The following is a 22760-nucleotide window of genomic DNA, read 5'->3' on the forward strand; positions in this document are numbered from 1 at the left end:
TTCTTTCAATCTTTTGCTTTTTGGGGATTTAGACAACATCCCCACTTAGGCCAATGCAGTATATAGAGCCATCTTTGAAAGAAAAAAAAATGTGAAGAGAACATTAAAATATCACATTTCCTAAATTTCTCTTCTGTCCTAAAACACAGCCATGCCATCAAACATTCTCTATGTTTTCTAATAATACTAACCCTAACCCTAGCTAATGGTTTGGGCAGTTAGGGTTAGGGTTCAGATTTTCTTCAATGCAACCTAACACTCATTTAAGCAGAAAATATAACTCAGGGCATCAAAATATTAGTCTGAAAAGACTTAGCAGCCTTGCCACAACAAATAAAATGTATCAACTGTGGTACAATTTCATTTTTTGACAAGTATTCCTATATTGGAAATTTTGTGTGGAATCGTACTCTCCATGAGCATGGTATCAGCATTAAATAGGTTAAGAATCAGGAATACACAATAGATATTAGCTATACCTGTTAAAATGCCAGTGCATTCAATGCCAAATGCAACAAATTAAGACATTTAACCACTTTCTTACAATCTTTTGCTTTTTGGGGATTTAGACAACATCCCCACTTAGGCCAATGCAGTATATAGAGCCATACAGCATATCCAAGAAAAAAAATGTGAAGAGAACATTAAAATATCACATTTCCTAAATTTCTCTTCTGTCCTAAAACACAGCCATGCCATCAAACATTCTCTATGTTTTCTAATAATACTAACCCTAACCCTAGCTAATGGTTTGGGCAGTTAGGGTTAGGGTTCAGATTTTCTTCAATGCAACCTAACACTCATTTAAGCAGAAAATATAACTCAGGGCATCAAAATATTAGTCTGAAAAGACTTAGCAGCCTTGCCACAACAAATAAAATGTATCAACTGTGGTACAATTTCATTTTTTGACAAGTATTCCTATATTGGAAATTTTGTGTGGAATCGTACTCTCCATGAGCATGGTATCAGCATTAAATAGGTTAAGAATCAGGAATACACAATAGATATTAGCTATACCTGTTAAAATGCCAGTGCATTCAATGCCAAATGCAACAAATTAAGACATTTAACCACTTTCTTACAATCTTTTGCTTTTTGGGGATTTAGACAACATCCCCACTTAGGCCAATGCAGTATATAGAGCCATACAGCATATCCAAGAAAAAAAATGTGAAGAGAACATTAAAATATCACATTTCCTAAATTTCTCTTCTGTCCTAAAACACAGCCATGCCATCAAACATTCTCTATGTTTTCTAATAATACTAACCCTAACCCTAGCTAATGGTTTGGGCAGTTAGGATTAGGGTTCAGATTTTCTTCAATGCAACCTAACACTCATTTAAGCAGAAAATATAACTCAGGGCATCAAAATTTTCATCTGAAAAGACTTAGCAGCCTTGCCACAACAAATAAAATGTATCAACTGTGGTACAATTTCATTTTTTGACAAGTATTCCTATATTGGAAATTTTGTGTGGAATCGTACTCTCCATGAGCATGGTATCAGCATTAAATAGGTTAAGAATCAGGAATACACAATAGATATTAGCTACACCTGTTAAAATGCCAGTGCATTCAATGCCAAATGCACCAGTTTAAGACCTTTAAACACTTTCTTTCAATCTTTTGCTTTTTGGGGATTTAGACAACATCCCCACTTAGGCCAATGCAGTATATAGAGCCATACAGTATATGCAAGAAAAAAAAATGTGAAGAGAACATTAAAATATCACATTTCCTAAATTTCTCTTCTGTCCTAAAACACAGCCATGCCATCAAACATTCTCAATGTTTTCTAATAATACTAACCCTAACCCTAGCTACGGGTTTGGGCAGTTAGGGTTAGGGTTCAGATTTTCTTCAATGCAACCTAACACTCATTTAAGCAGAAAATATAACTCAGGGCATCAAAATATTCGTCTGAAAAGACTTAGCAGCCTTGCCACAACAAGTAAAATGTATCAACTGTGTTACAATTTCATTTTTTTAACAAGTAGTCCTATATTGGAAATTTTGTGTGGAATCGTACTCTCCATGAGCATGGTATCAGCATTAAATAGGTTAAGAATGAGGAATACACAATAAATCTTAGCTACACCTGTTAAAATGCCAGTGCATTCAATGCCAAATGCACCAGATTAAGACATTTAACCACTTTCTTTCAATCTTTTGCTTTTTGGGGATTTAGACAACATCCCCACTTAGGCCAATGCAGTATATAGAGCCATCTTTGTAAGAAAAAAAAATGTGAAGAGAACATTAAAATATCACATTTCCTAAATTTCTCTTCTGTCCTAAAACACAGCCATGCCATCAAACATTCTCTATGTTTTCTAATAATACTAACCCTAACCCTAGCTAATGGTTTGGGCAGTTAGGGTTAGGGTTCAGATTTTCTTCAATGCAACCTAACACTCATTTAAGCAGAAAATATAACTCAGGGCATCAAAATATTAGTCTGAAAAGACTTAGCAGCCTTGCCACAACAAATAAAATGTATCAACTGTGGTACAATTTCATTTTTTGACAAGTATTCCTATATTGGAAATTTTGTGTGGAATCGTACTCTCCATGAGCATGGTATCAGCATTAAATAGGTTAAGAATCAGGAATACACAATAGATATTAGCTATACCTGTTAAAATGCCAGTGCATTCAATGCCAAATGCAACAAATTAAGACATTTAACCACTTTCTTACAATCTTTTGCTTTTTGGGGATTTAGACAACATCCCCACTTAGGCCAATGCAGTATATAGAGCCATACAGCATATCCAAGAAAAAAAATGTGAAGAGAACATTAAAATATCACATTTCCTAAATTTCTCTTCTGTCCTAAAACACAGCCATGCCATCAAACATTCTCTATGTTTTCTAATAATACTAACCCTAACCCTAGCTAATGGTTTGGGCAGTTAGGATTAGGGTTCAGATTTTCTTCAATGCAACCTAACACTCATTTAAGCAGAAAATATAACTCAGGGCATCAAAATTTTCATCTGAAAAGACTTAGCAGCCTTGCCACAACAAATAAAATGTATCAACTGTGGTACAATTTCATTTTTTGACAAGTATTCCTATATTGGAAATTTTGTGTGGAATCGTACTCTCCATGAGCATGGTATCAGCATTAAATAAGTTAAGAATCAGGAATACACAATAGATATTAGCTACACCTGTTAAAATGCCAGTGCATTCAATGCCAAATGCAACAGATTAACACCTTTAAACACTTTCTTTCAATCTTTTGCTTTTTGGGGATTTAGACAACATCCCCACTTAGGCCAATGCAGTATATAGAGCCATATATGCAAGAAAAAAAAATGTGAAGAGAACATTAAAATATCACATTTCCTAAATTTCTCTTCTGTCCTAAAACACAGCCATGCCATCAAACATTCTCTATGTTTTCTAAAAATACTAACCCTAACCCTAGCTAAGAGTTTGGGCAGTTAGGGTTAGGGTTCAGATTTTCTTCAATGCAACCTAACACTCATTTAAGCAGAAAATATAACTCAGGGCATCAAAATATTAATCTGAAAAGACTTAGCAGCCTTGCCACAACATATAAAATGTATCAACTGTGTTACAATTTCATTTTTTGACAAGTATTCATATATTGGAAATTTTGTGTGGAATCGTACTCTCCATAAGCATGGTATCAGCATTAAATAGGTTAAGAATGAGGAATACACAATAAATCTTAGCTACACCTGTTAAAATGCCAGTGCATTCAATGCCAAATCCACCAGATTAAGACATTTAACCACTTTCTTTCAATCTTTTGCTTTTTGGGGATTTAGACAACATCCCCACTTAGGCCAATGCAGTATATAGAGCCATCTATGCAAGAAAAAAAAATGTGAAGAGAACATTAAAATATCACATTTCCTAAATTTCTCTTCTGTCCTAAAACACAGCCATGCCATCAAACATTCTCTATGTTTTCTAATAATACTAACCCTAACCCTAGCTAAGGGTTTGGGCAGTTAGGGTTAGGGTTCAGATTTTCTTCAATGCAACCTAACGCTCATTTAAGCAGAAAATATAACTCAGGGCATCAAAATATTAGTCTGAAAAGACTTAGCAGCCTTGCCACAACAAATAAAATGTATCAACTGTGGTACAATTTCATTTTTTGACAAGTATTCCTATATTGGAAATTTTGTGTGGAATCGTACTCTCCATGAGCATGGTATCAGCATTAAATAGGTTAAGAATCACGAATACACAATAGATATTAGCTACACCTGTTAAAATGCCAGTGCATTCAATGCCAAATGCAACAGATTAAGACATTTAACCACTTTCTTACAATCTTTTGCTTTTTGGGGATTTAGACAACATCCCCACTTAGGCCAATGCAGTATATAGAGCCATACAGCATATCCAAGAAAAAAAATGTGAAGAGAACATTAAAATATCACATTTCCTAAATTTCTCTTCTGTCCTAAAACACAGCCATGCCATCAAACATTCTCAATGTTTTCTAATAATTCTAACCCTAACCCTAGCTAATGGTTTGGGCAGTTAGGGTTAGGGTTCAGATTTTCTTCAATGCAACCTAACGCTCATTTAAGCAGAAAATATAACTGAGGGCATCAAAATATTAGTCTGAAAAGACTTAGCAGCCTTGCCACATCAAATAAAATGTATCAACTGTGGTACAATTTCATTTTTTGACAAGTATTCCTATATTGGAAATTTTGTGTGGAATCGTACTCTCCATGAGCATGGTATCAGCATTAAATAGGTTATGAATCAGGAATACACAATAGATATTAGCTACACCTGTTAAAATGCCAGTGCATTCAATGCCAAATGCAACAGATTAAGACATTTAACCACTTTCTTACAATCTTTTGCTTTTTGGGGATTTAGACAACATCCCCACTTAGGCCAATGCAATATATAGAGCCATATAGCATATCCAAGAAAAAAAATGTGAAGAGAACATTAAAATATCACATTTCCTAAATTTCTCTTCTGTCCTAAAACACAGCCATGCCATCAAACATTCTCTATGTTTTCTAATAATACTAACCCTAACCCTAGCTACGGGTTTGGGCAGTTAGGGTTAGGGTTCAGATTTTCTTCAATGCAACCTAACACTCATTTAAGCAGAAAATATAACTCAGGACATCAAAATATTAGTCTGAAAAGACTAAGCAGCCTTGCCACAACATATAAAATGTATCAACTGTGGTACAATTTCATTTTTTGACAAGTATTCATATATTGGAAATTTTGTGTGGAATCGTACTCTCCATGAGCATAGTATCAGCATTAAATAGGTTAAGAATGAGGAATACATAATAAATCTTAGCTACACCTTTTAAAATGCCAGTGCATTCAATGCCAAATGCACCAGATTAAGACATTTAAGCACTTTCTTTCAATCTTTTGCTTTTTGGGGATTTAGACAACATCCCCACTTAGACCAATGCAGTATATAGAGCCATACAGTATATGCAAGAAAAAAAATGTGAAGAGAATATTAAAATATCACATTTCCTAAATTTCTCTTCTGTCCTAAAACACAGCCATGCCATCAAACATTCTCTATGTTTTCTAATAATACTAACCCTAACCCTAGCTAAGGGTTTGGGCAGTTAGGGTTAGGGTTCAGATTTTCTTCAATGCAACCTAACACTCATTTAAGCAGAAAATATAACTCAGGGCATCAAAATATTCGTCTGAAAAGACTTAGCAGCCTTGCCACAACAAATAAAATGTATCAACTGTGGTACAATTTCATTTTTTGACAAGTATTCCTATATTGGAAATTTTGTGTGGAATCGTACTCTCCATGAGCATGGTATCAGCATTAAATAGGTTAAGAATCAGGAATACACAATAAATCTTAGCTACACCTGTTAAAATGCCAGTGCATTCAATGCCAAATGCACCAGATTAAGACATTTAACCACTTTCTTTCAATCTTTTGCTTTTTGGGGATTTAGACAACATCCCCACTTAGGCCAATGCAGTATATAGAGCCATATATGCAAGAAAAAAAAATGTGAAGAGAACATTAAAATATCACATTTCCTAAATTTCTCTTCTGTCCTAAAACACAGCCATGCCATCAAACATTCTCTATGTTTTCTAATAATACTAACCCTAACCCTAGCTAAGGGTTTGGGCAGTTAGGGTTAGGGTTCAGATTTTCTTCAATGCAACCTAACACTCATTTACAGTAAGCAGAAAATATAACTCAGGGCATCAAAATATTAGTCTGAAAAGACTTAGCAGCCTTTCCACAACAAATAAAATGTATCAACTGTGGTACAATTTCATTTTTTGACAAGTATTCCTATATTGGAAATTTTGTGTGGAATCGTACTCTCCATGAGCATGGTATCAGCATTATATAGGTTAAGAATCAGGAATACACAATAGATATTCGCTACACTTGTTAAAATGCCAGTGCATTCAATGCCAAATGCAACAGATTAAGACATTTAACCACTTTCTTACAATCTTTTGCTTTTTGGGGATTTAGACAACATCCCCACTTAGGCCAATGCAGTATATAGAGCCATATATGCAAGAAAAAAAAATGTGAAGAGAACATTAAAATATCACATTTCCTAAATTTCTCTTCTGTCCTAAAACAAAGCCATGCCATCAAACATTCTCTATGTTTTCTAATAATACTAACCCTAACCCTAGCTAAGGGTTTGGGCAGTTAGGGTTAGGGTTCAGATTTTCTTCAATGCAACCTTACACTCATTTAAGCAGAAAATATAACTCAGGGCATCAAAATATTCGTCTGAAAAGACTTAGCAGCCTTGCCACAACAAGTAAAATGTATCAACTGTGGTACAATTTCATTTTTTGACAAGTATTCCTATATTGGAAATTTTGTGTGGAATCGTACTCTCCCTGTGCATGGCATCAGCATTAAATAGGTTAAGAATCAGGAATACACAATAAATCTTAGCTACACCTGTTAAAATGCCAGTGCATTCAATGCCAAATGCACCAGATTAAGACATTTAAGCACTTTCTTTCAATCTTTTGCTTTTTGGGGATTTAGACAACATCCCCACTTAGGCCAATGCAGTATATAGAGCCATATATGCAAGAAAAAAAAATGTGAAGAGAACATTAAAATATCACATTTCCTAAATTTCTCTTCTGTCCTAAAACACAGCCATGCCATCAAACATTCTCTATGTTTTCTAATAATACTAACCCTAACCCTAGCTAAGGGTTTGGGCAGTTAGGGTTAGGGTTCAGATTTTCTTCAATGCAACCTAACGCTCATTTAAGCAGAAAATATAACTCAGGGCATCAAAATATTAGTCTGAAAAGACTTAGCAGCCTTGCCACAACAAGTAAAATGTATCAACTGTGGTACAATTTCATTTTTTGACAAGTATTCCTATATTGGAAATTTTGTGTGGAATCGTACTCTCCATGAGCATGGTATCAGCATTAAATAGGTTAAGAATCAGGAATACACAATAAATCTTAGCTACACCTGTTAAAATGCCAGTGCATTCAATGCCAAATGCACCAGATTAAGACATTTAAGCACTTTCTTCAATCTTTTGCTTTTTGGGGATTTAGACAACATCCCCACTTAGGCCAATGCAGTATATAGAGCCATACAGTATATGCAAGAAAAAAAATGTGAAGAGAATATTAAAATATCACATTTCCTAAATTTCTCTTCTGTCCTAAAACACAGCCATGCCATCAAACATTCTCTATGTTTTCTAATAATACTAACCCTAACCCTAGCTAAGGGTTTGGGCAGTTAGGGTTAGGGTTCAGATTTTCTTCAATGCAACCTAACACTCATTTAAGCAGAACATATAACTCAGGGCATCAAAATATTCGTCTGAAAAGACTTAGCAGCCTTGCCACAACAAATAAAATGTATCAACTGTGTTACAATTTCATTTTTTTAACAAGTAGTCCTATATTGGAAATTTTGTGTGGAATCGTACTCTCCATGAGCATGGTATCAGCATTAAATAGGTTAAGAATCAGGAATACACAATAAATCTTAGCTACACCTGTTAAAATGCTAGTGCATTCAATGCCAAATGCACCAGATTAAGACATTTAACCACTTTCTTTCAATCTTTTGCTTTTTGGGGATTTAGACAACATCCCCACTTAGGCCAATGCAGTATATAGAGCCATCTATGCAAGAAAAAAAAATGTGAAGAGAACATTAAAATATCACATTTCCTAAATTTCTCTTCTGTCCTAAAACACAGCCATGCCATCAAACATTCTCTATGTTTTCTAATAATACTAACCCTAACCCTAGCTAAGGGTTTGGGCAGTTAGGGTTAGGGTTCAGATTTTCTTCAATGCAACCTAACGCTCATTTAAGCAGAAAATATAACTCAGGGCATCAAAATATTAGTCTGAAAAGACTTAGCAGCCTGGCCAAAACAAATAAAATGTATCAACTGTGGTACAATTTCATTTTTTGACAAGTATTCATATATTGGAAATTTTGTGTGGAATCGTACTCTCCATGAGCATGTTATCAGCATTAAATAGGTTAAGAATGAGGAATACACAATAAATCTTAGCTACACCTGTTAAAATGCCAGTGCATTCAATGCCAAATGCACCAGATTAAGACCTTTAAACACTTTCTTTCAATCTTTTGCTTTTTGGGGATTTAGACAACATCCCCACTTAGGCCAATGCAGTATATAGAGCCATACAGTATATGCAAGAAAAAAAAATGTGAAGAGAACATTAAAATATCACATTACCTAAATTTCTCTTCTGTCCTAAAACACAGCCATGCCATCAAACATTCTCTATGTTTTCTAATAATACTAACCCTAACCCTAGCTAAGGGTTTGGGCAGTTAGGGTTAGGGTTCAGATTTTCTTCAATGCAACCTAACACTCATTTAAGCAGAAAATATAACTCAGGGCAACAAAATATTCGTCTGAAAAGACTTAGCAGCCTTGCCACAACAAGTAAAATGTATCAACTGTGGTACAATTTCATTTTTTTAACAAGTAGTCCTATATTGGAAATTTTGTGTGGAATCGTACTCTCCATGAGCATGGTATCAGCATTAAATAGGTTAAGAATCAGGAATACACAATAAATCTTAGCTACACCTGTTAAAATGCCAGTGCATTCAATGCCAAATGCAACAGATTAAGTCATTTAAACACTTTCTTACAATCTTTTGCTTTTTGGGGATTTAGACAACATCCCCACTTAGGCCAATGCAGTATATAGAGCCATCTATGCAAGAAAAAAAAATGTGAAGAGAACATTAAAATATCACATTTCCTAAATTTCTCTTCTGTCCTAAAACACAGCCATGCCATCAAACATTCTCTATGTTTTCTAATAATACTAACCCTAACCCTAGCTAAGGGTTTGGGCAGTTAGGGTTAGGGTTCAGATTTTCTTCAATGCAACCTAACGCTCATTTAAGCAGAAAATATAACTCAGGGCATCAAAATATTAGTCTGAAAAGACTTAGCAGCCTTGCCACAACAAATAAAATGTATCAACTGTGGTACAATTTCATTTTTTGACAAGTATTCATATATTGGAAATTTTGTGTGGAATCGTACTCTCCATGAGCATGTTATCAGCATTAAATAGGTTAAGAATGAGGAATACACAATAAATCTTAGCTACACCTGTTAAAATGCCAGTGCATTCAATGCCAAATGCACCAGATTAAGACATTTAACCACTTTCTTTCAATCTTTTGCTTTTTGAGGATTTAGACAACATCCCCACTTAGGCCAATGCAGTATATAGAGCCATATATGCAAGAAAAAAAATGTGAAGAGAACATTAAAATATCACATTTCCTAAATTTCTCTTCTGTCCTAAAACACAGCCATGCCATCAAACATTCTCTATGTTTTCTAATAATACTAACCCTAACCCTAGCTAAGGGTTTGGGCAGTTAGGGTTAGGGTTCAGATTTTCTTCAATGCAACCTAACGCTCATTTAAGCAGAAAATATAACTCAGGGCATCAAAATATTAGTCTGAAAAGACTTAGCAGCCTGGCCACAACAAATAAAATGTATCAACTGTGGTACAATTTCATTTTTTGACAAGTATTCATATATTGGAAATTTTGTGTGGAATCGTACTCTCCATGAGCATGTTATCAGCATTAAATAGGTTAAGAATGAGGAATACACAATAAATCTTAGCTACACCTGTTAAAATGCCAGTGCATTCAATGCCAAATGCACCAGATTAAGACCTTTAAACACTTTCTTTCAATCTTTTGCTTTTTGGGGATTTAGACAACATCCCCACTTAGGCCAATGCAGTATATAGAGCCATACAGTATATGCAAGAAAAAAAAATGTGAAGACAACATTAAAATATCACATTACCTAAATTTCTCTTCTGTCCTAAAACACAGCCATGCCATCAAACATTCTCTATGTTTTCTAATAATACTAACCCTAACCCTAGCTAAGGGTTTGGGCAGTTAGGGTTAGGGTTCAGATTTTCTTCAATGCAACCTAACACTCATTTAAGCAGAAAATATAACTCAGGGCAACAAAATATTCATCTGAAAAGACTTAGCAGCCTTGCCACAACAAGTAAAATGTATCAACTGTGGTACAATTTCATTTTTTTAACAAGTAGTCCTATATTGGAAATTTTGTGTGGAATTGTACTCTCCATGAGCATGGTATCAGCATTAAATAGGTTAAGAATCAGGAATACACAATAAATCTTAGCTACACCTGTTAAAATGCCAGTGCATTCAATGCCAAATGCAACAGATTAAGTCATTTAAACACTTTCTTACAATCTTTTGCTTTTTGGGGATTTAGACAACATCCCCACTTAGGCCAATGCAGTATATAGAGCCATCTATGCAAGAAAAAAAAATGTGAAGAGAACATTAAAATATCACATTTCCTAAATTTCTCTTCTGTCCTAAAACACAGCCATGCCATCAAACATTCTCTATGTTTTCTAATAATACTAACCCTAACCCTAGCTAAGGGTTTGGGCAGTTAGGGTTAGGGTTCAGATTTTCTTCAATGCAACCTAACGCTCATTTAAGCAGAAAATATAACTCAGGGCATCAAAATATTAGTCTGAAAAGACTTAGCAGCCTTGCCACAACAAATAAAATGTATCAACTGTGGTACAATTTCATTTTTTGACAAGTATTCCTATATTGGAAATTTTGTGTGGAATCGTACTCTCCATGAGCATGGTATCAGCATTAAATAGGTTAAGAATCAGGAATACACAATAGATATTAGCTACACCTGTTAAAATGCCAGTGCATTCAATGCCAAATGCAACAGATTAAGACATTTAACCACTTTCTTACAATCTTTTGCTTTTTGGGGATTTAGACAACATCCCCACTTAGGCCAATGCAGTATATAGAGCCATACAGCATATCCAAGAAAAAAAATGTGAAGAGAACATTAAAATATCACATTTCCTAAATTTCTCTTCTGTCCTAAAACACAGCCATGCCATCAAACATTCTCTATGTTTTCTAATAATACTAACCCTAACCCTAGCTAAGGGTTTGGGCAGTTAGGGTTAGGGTTCAGATTTTCTTCAATGCAACCTAACAATCATTTAAGCAGAAAATATAACTCAGGGCATCAAAATATTAGTCTGAAAAGACTAAGCAGCCTTGCCACAACATATAAAATGTATCAACTGTGGTACAATTTCATTTTTTGACAAGTATTCATATATTGGAAATTTTGAGTGGAATCGTACTCTCCATGAGCATGGTATCAGCATTAAATAGGTTAAGAATGAGGAATACACAATAAATCTTAGCTACACCTGTTAAAATGCCAGTGCATTCAATGCCAAATGCACCAGATTAAGACATTTAACCACTTTCTTTCAATCTTTTGCTTTTTGAGGATTTAGACAACATCCCCACTTAGGCCAATGCAGTATATAGAGCCATATATGCAAGAAAAAAAATGTGAAGAGAACATTAAAATATCACATTTCCTAAATTTCTCTTCTGTCCTAAAACACAGCCATGCCATCAAACATTCTCTATGTTTTCTAATAATACTAACCCTAACCCTAGCTAAGAGTTTGGGCAGTTAGGGTTAGGGTTCAGATTTTCTTCAATGCAACCTTACACTCATTTAAGCAGAAAATATAACTCAGGGCATCAAAATATTCGTCTGAAAAGACTTAGCAGCCTTGCCACAACAAGTAAAATGTATCAACTGTGGTACAATTTCATTTTTTGACAAGTATTCCTATATTGGAAATTTTGTGTGGAATCGTACTCTCCATGAGCATGGTATCAGCATTAAATAGGTTAAGAATCAGGAATACACAATAAATCTTAGCTACACCTGTTAAAATGCCAGTGCATTCAATGCCAAATGCACCAGATTAAGACATTTAACCACTTTCTTTCAATCTTTTGCTTTTTGGGGATTTAGACAACATCCCCACTTAGGCCAATGCAGTATATAGAGCCATATATGCAAGAAAAAAAAATGTGAAGAGAACATTAAAATATCACATTTCCTAAATTTCTCTTCTGTCATAAAACAGCCATACCATCAAACATTCTCTATGTTTTCTAATAATACTAACCCTAACCCTAGCTAAGGGTTTGGGCAGTTAGGGTTAGGGTTCAGATTTTCTTCAATGCAACCTAACACTCATTTAAGCAGAAAATATAACTCAGGGCATCAAAATATTAGTCTGAAAAGACTTAGCAGCCTTGCCACAACAAATAAAATGTATCAACTGTGGTACAATTTCATTTTTTGACAAGTATTCCTATATTGGAAATTTTGTGTGGAATCGTACTCTCCATGAGCATGGTATCAGCATTAAATAGGTTAAGAATCAGGAATACACAATAAATCTTAGCTACACCTGTTAAAATGCCAGTGCATTCAATGCCAAATGCACCAGATTAAGACATTTAAGCACTTTCTTTCAATCTTTTGCTTTTTGGGGATTTAGACAACATCCCCACTTAGGCCAATGCAGTATATAGAGCCATACAGCATATCCAAGAAAAAAAATGTGAAGAGAACATTAAAATATCACATTTCCTAAATTTCTCTTCTGTCCTAAAACACAGCCATGCCATCAAACATTCTCTATGTTTTCTAATAATACTAACCCTAACCCTAGCTAAGGGTTTGGGCAGTTAGGGTTAGGGTTCAGATTTTCTTCAATGCAACCTAACAATCATTTAAGCAGAAAATATAACTCAGGGCATCAAAATATTAGTCTGAAAAGACTAAGCAGCCTTGCCACAACATATAAAATGTATCAACTGTGGTACAATTTCATTTTTTGACAAGTATTCATATATTGGAAATTTTGTGTGGAATCGTACTCTCCATGAGCATGGTATCAGCATTAAATAGGTTAAGAATGAGGAATACACAATAAATCTTAGCTACACCTGTTAAAATGCCAGTGCATTCAATGCCAAATGCACCAGATTAAGACCTTTAAACACTTTCTTTCAATCTTTTGCTTTTTGGGGATTTAGACAACATCCCCACTTAGGCCAATGCAGTATATAGAGCCATACAGTATATGCAAGAAAAAAAAATGTGAAGAGAACATTAAAATATCACATTTCCTAAATTTCTCTTCTGTCCTAAAACACAGCCATGCCATCAAACATTCTCTATGTTTTCTAATAATACTAACCCTAACCCTAGCTACGGGTTTGGGCAGTTAGGGTTAGGGTTCAGATTTTCTTCAATGCAACCTAACACTCATTTAAGCAGAAAATATAACTCAGGGCATCAAAATATTCGTCTGAAAAGACTTAGCAGCCTTGCCACAACAAGTGAAATGTATCAACTGTGTTACAATTTCATTTTTTTAACAAGTAGTCCTATATTGGAAATTTTGTGTGGAATCGTACTCTCCATGAGCATGGAATCAGCATTAAACAGGTTAAGAATCAGGAATACACAATAGATATTCGCTACACCTGTTAAAATGCCAGTGCATTCAATGCCAAATGCAACAGATTAAGACATTTAACCATTTTCTTACAATCTTTTACTTTTTGGGGATTTAGACAACATCCCCACTTAGGCCAATGCAGTATATAGAGCCATATATGCAAGAAAAAAAAATGTGAAGAGAACATTAAAATATCACATTTCCTAAATTTCTCTTCTGTCCTAAAACACAGCCATGCCATCAAACATTCTCTATGTTTTCTAATAATACTAACCCTAACCCTAGCTAAGGGTTTGGGCAGTTAGGGTTAGGGTTCAGATTTTCTTCAATGCAACCTTACACTCATTTAAGCAGAAAATATAACTCAGGGCATCAAAATATTCGTCTGAAAAGACTTAGCAGCCTTGCCACAACAAGTAAAATGTATCAACTGTGGTACAATTTCATTTTTTGACAAGTATTCCTATATTGGAAATTTTGTGTGGAATCGTACTCTCCATGAGCATGGTATCAGCATTAAATAGGTTAAGAATCAGGAATACACAATAAATCTTAGCTACACCTGTTAAAATGCCAGTGAATTCAATGCCAAATGCACCAGATTAAGACATTTAACCACTGTCTTTCAATCTTTTGCTTTTTGGGGATTTAGACAACATCCCCACTTAGGCCAATGCAGTATATAGAGCCATATATGCAAGAAAAAAAAATGTGAAGAGAACATTAAAATATCACATTTCCTAAATTTCTCTTCTGTCATAAAACAGCCATGCCATCAAACATTCTCTATGTTTTCTAATAATACTAACCCTAACCCTAGCTAAGGGTTTGGGCAGTTAGGGTTAGGGTTCAGATTTTCTTCAATGCAACCTAACACTCATTTAAGCAGAAAATATAACTCAGGGCATCAAAATATTAGTCTGAAAAGACTTAGCAGCCTTGCAACAACAAATAAAATGTATCAACTGTGGTACAATTTCATTTTTTGACGAGTATTCCTATATTGGAAATTTTGTGTGGAATCGTACTCTCCATGAGCATGGTATCAGCATTAAATAGGTTAAGAATCAGGAATACACAATAAATCTTAGCTACACCTGTTAAAATGCCAGTGCATTCAATGCCAAATGCACCAGATTAAGACATTTAAGCACTTTCTTTCAATCTTTTGCTTTTTGGGGATTTAGACAACATCCCCACTTAGGCCAATGCAGTATATAGAGCCATACAGTATATGCAAGAAAAAAAATGTGAAGAGAATATTAAAATATCACATTTCCTAAATTTCTCTTCTGTCCTAAAACACAGCCATGCCATCAAACATTCTCTATGTTTTCTAATAATACTAACCCTAACCCTAGCTAAGGGTTTGGGCAGTTAGGGTTAGGGTTCAGATTTTCTTCAATGCAACCTAACACTCATTTAAGCAGAAAATATAACTCAGGGCATCAAAATATTAGTCTGAAAAGACTTAGCAGCCTTGCCACAACAAGGAAAATGTATCAACTGTGGTACAATTTCATTTTTTGACAAGTATTCATATATTGGAAATTTTGTGTGGAATCGTACTCTCCATGAGCATGGTATCAGCATTAAATAGGTTAAGAATCAGGAATACACAATAAATCTTAGCTACACCTGTTAAAATGCCAGTGCATTCAATGCCAAATGCACCAGATTAAGACATTTAAGCACTTTCTTTCAATCTTTTGCTTTTTGGGGATTTAGACAACATCCCCACTTAGGCCAATGCAGTATATAGAGCCATACAGTATATGCAAGAAAAAAAAATGTGAAGAAAACATTAAAATATCACATTTCCTAAATTTCTCTTCTGTCCTAAAACACAGCCATGCCATCAAACATTCTCTATGTTTTCTAATAATACTAACCCTAACCCTAGCTAAGGGTTTGGGCAGTTAGGGTTAGGGTTCAGATTTTCTTCAATGCAACCTAACGCTCATTTAAGCAGAAAATATAACTCAGGGCATCAAAATATTAGTCTGAAAAGACTTAGCAGCCTTGCCACAACAAATAAAATGTATCAACTGTGGTACAATTTCATTTTTTGACAAGTATTCCTATATTGGAAATTTTGTGTGGAATCGTACTCTCCATGAGCATGGTATCAGCATTAAATAGGTTAAGAATCAGGAATACAAAATAAATCTTAGCTACACCTGTTAAAATGCCAGTGCATTCAATGCCAAATGCACCAGATTAAGACATTTAAGCACTTTCTTTCAATCTTTTGCTTTTTGGGGATTTAGACAACATCCCCACTTAGGCCAATGCAGTATATAGAGCCATACAGTATATGCAAGAAAAAAAATGTGAAGAGAATATTAAAATATCACATTTCCTAAATTTCTCTTCTGTCCTAAAGCACAGCCATGCCATCAAACATTCTCTATGTTTTCTAATAATACTAACCCTAACCCTAGCTAAGGGTTTGGGCAGTTAGGGTTAGGGTTCAGATTTTCTTCAATGCAACCTAACACTCATTTAAGCAGAAAATATAACTCAGGGCATCAAAATATTAATCTGAAAAGACTTAGCAGCCTTGCCACAACATATAAAATGTATCAACTGTGTTACAATTTCATTTTTTGACAAGTATTCATATATTGGAAATTTAGTGTGGAATCGTACTCTCCATAAGCATGGTATCAGCATTAAATAGGTTAAGAATGAGGAATACACAATAAATCTTAGCTACACCTGTTAAAATGCCAGTGCATTCAATGCCAAATGCACCAGATTAAGACATTTAACCACTTTCTTTCAATCTTTTGCTTTTTGGGGATTTAGACAACATCCCCACTTAGGCCAATGCAGTATATAGAGCCATCTATGCAAGAAAAAAAAATGTGAAGAGAACATTAAAATATCACATTTCCTAAATTTCTCTTCTGTCCTAAAACACAGCCATGCCATCAAACATTCTCTATGTTTTCTAATAATACTAACCCTAACCCTAGCTAAGGGTTTGGGCAGTTAGGGTTAGGGTTCAGATTTTCTTCAATGCAACCTAACACTCATTTAAGCAGAAAATATAACTCAGGGCATCAAAATTTTCGTCTGAAAGGACTTAGCAGCCTTGCCACAACAAATAAAATGTATCAACTGTGGTACAATTTCATTTTTTGACAAGTATTCCTATATTGGAAATTTTGTGTGGAATTGTATTCTCCATGAGCATGGTATCAGCATTAAATAAGTTAAGAATCAGGAATACACAATAGATATTAGCTACACCTGTTAAAATGCCAGTGCATTCAATGCCAAATGCAACAGAATAAGACCTTTAAACACTTTCTTTCAATCTTTTGCTTTTTGGGGATTTAGACAACATCCCCACTTAGGCCAATGCAGTATATAGAGCCATATATGCAAGAAAAAAAAATGTGAAGAGAACATTAAAATATCACATTTCCTAAATTTCTCTTCTGTCCTAAAACACAGCCATGCCATCAAACATTCTCTATGTTTTCTAATAATACTAACCCTAACCCTAGCTAAGAGTTTGGGCAGTTAGGGTTAGGGTTCAGAATTTCTTCAATGCAACCTTACACTCATTTAAGCAGAAAATATAACTCAGGGCATCAAAATATTCGTCTGAAAAGACTTAGCAGCCTAGCCACAACAAGTAAAATGTATCAACTGTGGTACAATTTCATTTTTTGACAAGTATTCCTATATTGGAAATTTTGTGTGGAATCGTACTCTCCATGAGCATGGTATCAGCATTAAATAGGTTAAGAATCAGGAATACACAATAAATCTTAGCTACACCTGTTAAAATGCCAGTGCATTCAATGCCAAATGCACCAGATTAAGACATTTAAGCACTTTCTTTCAATCTTTTGCTTTTTGGGGATTTAGACAACATCCCCACTTAGGCCAATGCAGTATATAGAGCCATACAGTATATGCAAGAAAAAAAATGTGAAGAGAATATTAAAATATCACATTTCCTAAATTTCTCTTCTGTCCTAAAACACAGCCATGCCATCAAACATTCTCTATGTTTTCTAATAATACTAACCCTAACCCTAGCTAAGGGTTTGGGCAGTTAGGGTTAGGGTTCAGATTTTCTTCAATGCAACCTAACACTCATTTAAGCAGAAAATATAACTCAGGGCATCAAAATATTAGTCTGAAAAGACTAAGCAGCCTTGCCACAACATATAAAATGTATCAACTGTGTTACAATTTCATTTTTTGACAAGTATTCATATATTGGAAATTTTGTGTGGAATCGTACTCTCCATGAGCATGGTATCAGCATTAAATAGGTTAAGAATGAGGAATACACAATAAATCTTAGCTACACCTGTTAAAATGCCAGTGCATTCAATGCCAAATGCACCAGATTAAGACATTTAACCACTTTCTTTCAATCTTTTGCTTTTTGGGGATTTAGACAACATCCCCACTTAGGCCAATGCAGTATATAGAGCCATATATGCAAGAAAAAAAAATGTGAAGAGAACATTAAAATATCACATTTCATAAATTTCTCTTCTGTCCTAAAACACAGCCATGCCATCAAACATTCTCTATGTTTTCTAATAATACTAACCCTAACCCTAGCTAAGGGTTTGGGCAGTTAGGGTTAGGGTTCAGATTTTCTTCAATGCAACCTAACACTCATTTAAGCAGAAAATATAACTCAGGGCATCAAAATATTAGTCTGAAAAGACTTAGCAGCCTTGCCACAACAAAAAAAATGTATCAACTGTGGTACAATTTCATTTTTTGACAAGTATTCCTATATTGGAAATTTTGTGTGGAATCGTACTCTCCATGAGCATGGTATCAGCATTAAATAGGTTAAGAATCAGGAATACACAATAAATCTTAGCTACACCTGTTAAAATGCCAGTGCATTCAATGCCAAATGCACCAGATTAAGACATTTAAGCACTTTCTTTCAATCTTTTGCTTTTTGGGGATTTAGACAACATCCCCACTTAGGCCAATGCAGTATATAGAGCCATACAGTATATGCAAGAAAAAAAATGTGAAGAGAATATTAAAATATCACATTTCCTAAATTTCTCTTCTGTCCTAAAACACAGCCATGCCATCAAACATTCTCTATGTTTTCTAATAATACTAACCCTAACCCTAGCTAAGGGTTTGGGCAGTTAGGGTTAGGGTTCAGATTTTCTTCAATGCAACCTAACACTCATTTAAGCAGAAAATATAACTCAGGGCATCAAAATATTCGTCTGAAAAGACTAAGCAGCCTTGCCACAACATATAAAATGTATCAACTGTGTTACAATTTCATTTTTTGACAAGTATTCATATATTGGAAATTTTGTGTGGAATCGTACTCTCCATGAGCATGGTATCAGCATTAAATAGGTTAAGAATGAGGAATACACAATAAATCTTAGCTACACCTGTTAAAATGCCAGTGCATTCAATGCCAAATGCACCAGATTAAGACATTTAAGCACTTTCTTTCAATCTTTTGCTTTTTGGGGATTTAGACAACATCCCCACTTAGGCCAATGCAGTATATAGAGCCATATATGCAAGAAAAAAAAATGTGAAGAGAACATTAAAATATCACATTTCATAAATTTCTCTTCTGTCCTAAAACACAGCCATGCCATCAAACATTCTCTATGTTTTCTAATAATACTAACCCTAACCCTAGCTAAGGGTTTGGGCAGTTAGGGTTAGGGTTCAGATTTTCTTCAATGCAACCTAACACTCATTTAAGCAGAAAATATAACTCAGGGCATCAAAATATTAGTCTGAAAAGACTAAGCAGCCTTGCCACAACATATAAAATGTATCAACTGTGTTACAATTTCATTTTTTGACAAGTATTCATATATTGGAAATTTTGTGTGGAATCGTACTCTCCATGAGCATGGTATCAGCATTAAATAGGTTAAGAATGAGGAATACACAATAAATCTTAGCTACACCTGTTAAAATGCCAGTGCATTCAATGCCAAATGCACCAGATTAAGACATTTAACCACTTTCTTTCAATCTTTTGCTTTTTGGGGATTTAGACAACATCCCCACTTAGGCCAATGCAGTATATAGAGCCATATATGCAAGAAAAAAAAATGTGAAGAGAACATTAAAATATCACATTTCATAAATTTCTCTTCTGTCCTAAAACACAGCCATGCCATCAAACATTCTCTATGTTTTCTAATAATACTAACCCTAACCCTAGCTAAGGGTTTGGGCAGTTAGGGTTAGGGTTCAGATTTTCTTCAATGCAACCTAACACTCATTTAAGCAGAAAATATAACTCAGGGCATCAAAATATTAGTCTGAAAAGACTTAGCAGCCTTGCCACAACAAGGAAAATGTATCAACTGTGGTACAATTTCATTTTTTGACAAGTATTCATATATTGGAAATTTTGTGTGGAATCGTACTCTCCATGAGCATGGTATCAGCATTAAATAGGTTAAGAATCAGGAATACACAATAAATCTTAGCTACACCTGTTAAAATGCCAGTGCATTCAATGCCAAATGCACCAGATTAAGACATTTAACCACTTTCTTTCAATCTTTTGCTTTTTGGGGATTTAGACAACATCCCCACTTAGGCCAATGCAGTATATAGAGCCATACAGTATATGCAAGAAAAAAAAATGTGAAGAGAACATTAAAATATCACATTTCCTAAATTTCTCTTCTGTCCTAAAACACAGCCATGCCATCAAACATTCTCTATGTTTTCTAATAATACTAACCCTAACCCTAGCTAAGGGTTTGGGCAGTTAGGGTTAGGGTTCAGATTTTCTTCAATGCAACCTAACACTCATTTAAGCAGAAAATATAACTCAGGGCATCAAAATATTAGTCTGAAAAGACTAAGCAGCCTTGCCACAACATATAAAATGTATCAACTGTGTTACAATTTCATTTTTTGACAAGTATTCATATATTGGAAATTTTGTGTGGAATCGTACTCTCCATGAGCATGGTATCAGCATTAAATAGGTTAAGAATGAGGAATACACAATAAATCTTAGCTACACCTGTTAAAATGCCAGTGCATTCAATGCCAAATGCACCAGATTAAGACATTTAACCACTTTCTTTCAATCTTTTGCTTTTTGGGGATTTAGACAACATCCCCACTTAGGCCAATGCAGTATATAGAGCCATATATGCAAGAAAAAAAAATGTGAAGAGAACATTAAAATATCACATTTCATAAATTTCTCTTCTGTCCTAAAACACAGCCATGCCATCAAACATTCTCTATGTTTTCTAATAATACTAACCCTAACCCTAGCTAAGGGTTTGGGCAGTTACTGTAGGGTTAGGGTTCAGATTTTCTTCAATGCAACCTAACACTCATTTAAGCAGAAAATATAACTCAGGGCATCAAAATATTAGTCTGAAAAGACTTAGCAGCCTTGCCACAACAAGGAAAATGTATCAACTGTGGTACAATTTCATTTTTTGACAAGTATTCATATATTGGAAATTTTGTGTGGAATCGTACTCTCCATGAGCATGGTATCAGCATTAAATAGGTTAAGAATCAGGAATACACAATAAATCTTAGCTACACCTGTTAAAATGCCAGTGCATTCAATGCCAAATGCACCAGATTAAGACATTTAACCACTTTCTTTCAATCTTTTGCTTTTTGGGGATTTAGACAACATCCCCACTTAGGCCAATGCAGTATATAGAGCCATACAGTATATGCAAGAAAAAAAAATGTGAAGAGAACATTAAAATATCACATTTCCTAAATTTCTCTTCTGTCCTAAAACACAGCCATGCCATCAAACATTCTCTATGTTTTCTAATAATACTAACCCTAACCCTAGCTAAGGGTTTGGGCAGTTAGGGTTAGGGTTCAGATTTTCTTCAATGCAAAATAACACTCATTTACAGTAAGCAGAAAATATAACTCAGGGCATCAAAATATTAGTCTGAAAAGACTTAGCAGCCTTGCCACAACAAAAAAAATGTATCAACTGTGGTACAATTTCATTTTTTGACAAGTATTCCTATATTGGAAATTTTGTGTGGAATCGTACTCTCCATGAGCATGGTATCAGCATTAAATAGGTTAAGAATCAGGAATACACAATAAATCTTAGCTACACCTGTTAAAATGCCAGTGCATTCAATGCCAAATGCACCAGATTAAGACATTTAAGCACTTTCTTTCAATCTTTTGCTTTTTGGGGATTTAGACAACATCCCCACTTAGGCCAATGCAGTATATAGAGCCATACAGTATATGCAAGAAAAAAAATGTGAAGAGAATATTAAAATATCACATTTCCTAAATTTCTCTTCTGTCCTAAAACACAGCCATGCCATCAAACATTCTCTATGTTTTCTAATAATACTAACCCTAACCCTAGCTAAGGGTTTGGGCAGTTAGGGTTAGGGTTCAGATTTTCTTCAATGCAACCTAACACTCATTTAAGCAGAAAATATAACTCAGGGCATCAAAATATTAGTCTGAAAAGACTAAGCAGCCTTGCCACAACATATAAAATGTATCAACTGTGTTACAATTTCATTTTTTGACAAGTATTCATATATTGGAAATTTTGTGTGGAATCGTACTCTCCATGAGCATGGTATCAGCATTAAATAGGTTAAGAATGAGGAATACACAATAAATCTTAGCTACACCTGTTAAAATGCCAGTGCATTCAATGCCAAATGCACCAGATTAAGACATTTAACCACTTTCTTTCAATCTTTTGCTTTTTGGGGATTTAGACAACATCCCCACTTAGGCCAATGCAGTATATAGAGCCATATATGCAAGAAAAAAAAATGTGAAGAGAAC

Source organism: Atractosteus spatula, chromosome 7 (assembly GCF_055471065.1).
Source record: "Atractosteus spatula isolate fAtrSpa1 chromosome 7, fAtrSpa1.hap1, whole genome shotgun sequence".
NCBI classification, from domain to species: Eukaryota; Metazoa; Chordata; class Actinopteri; order Semionotiformes; family Lepisosteidae; genus Atractosteus; species Atractosteus spatula.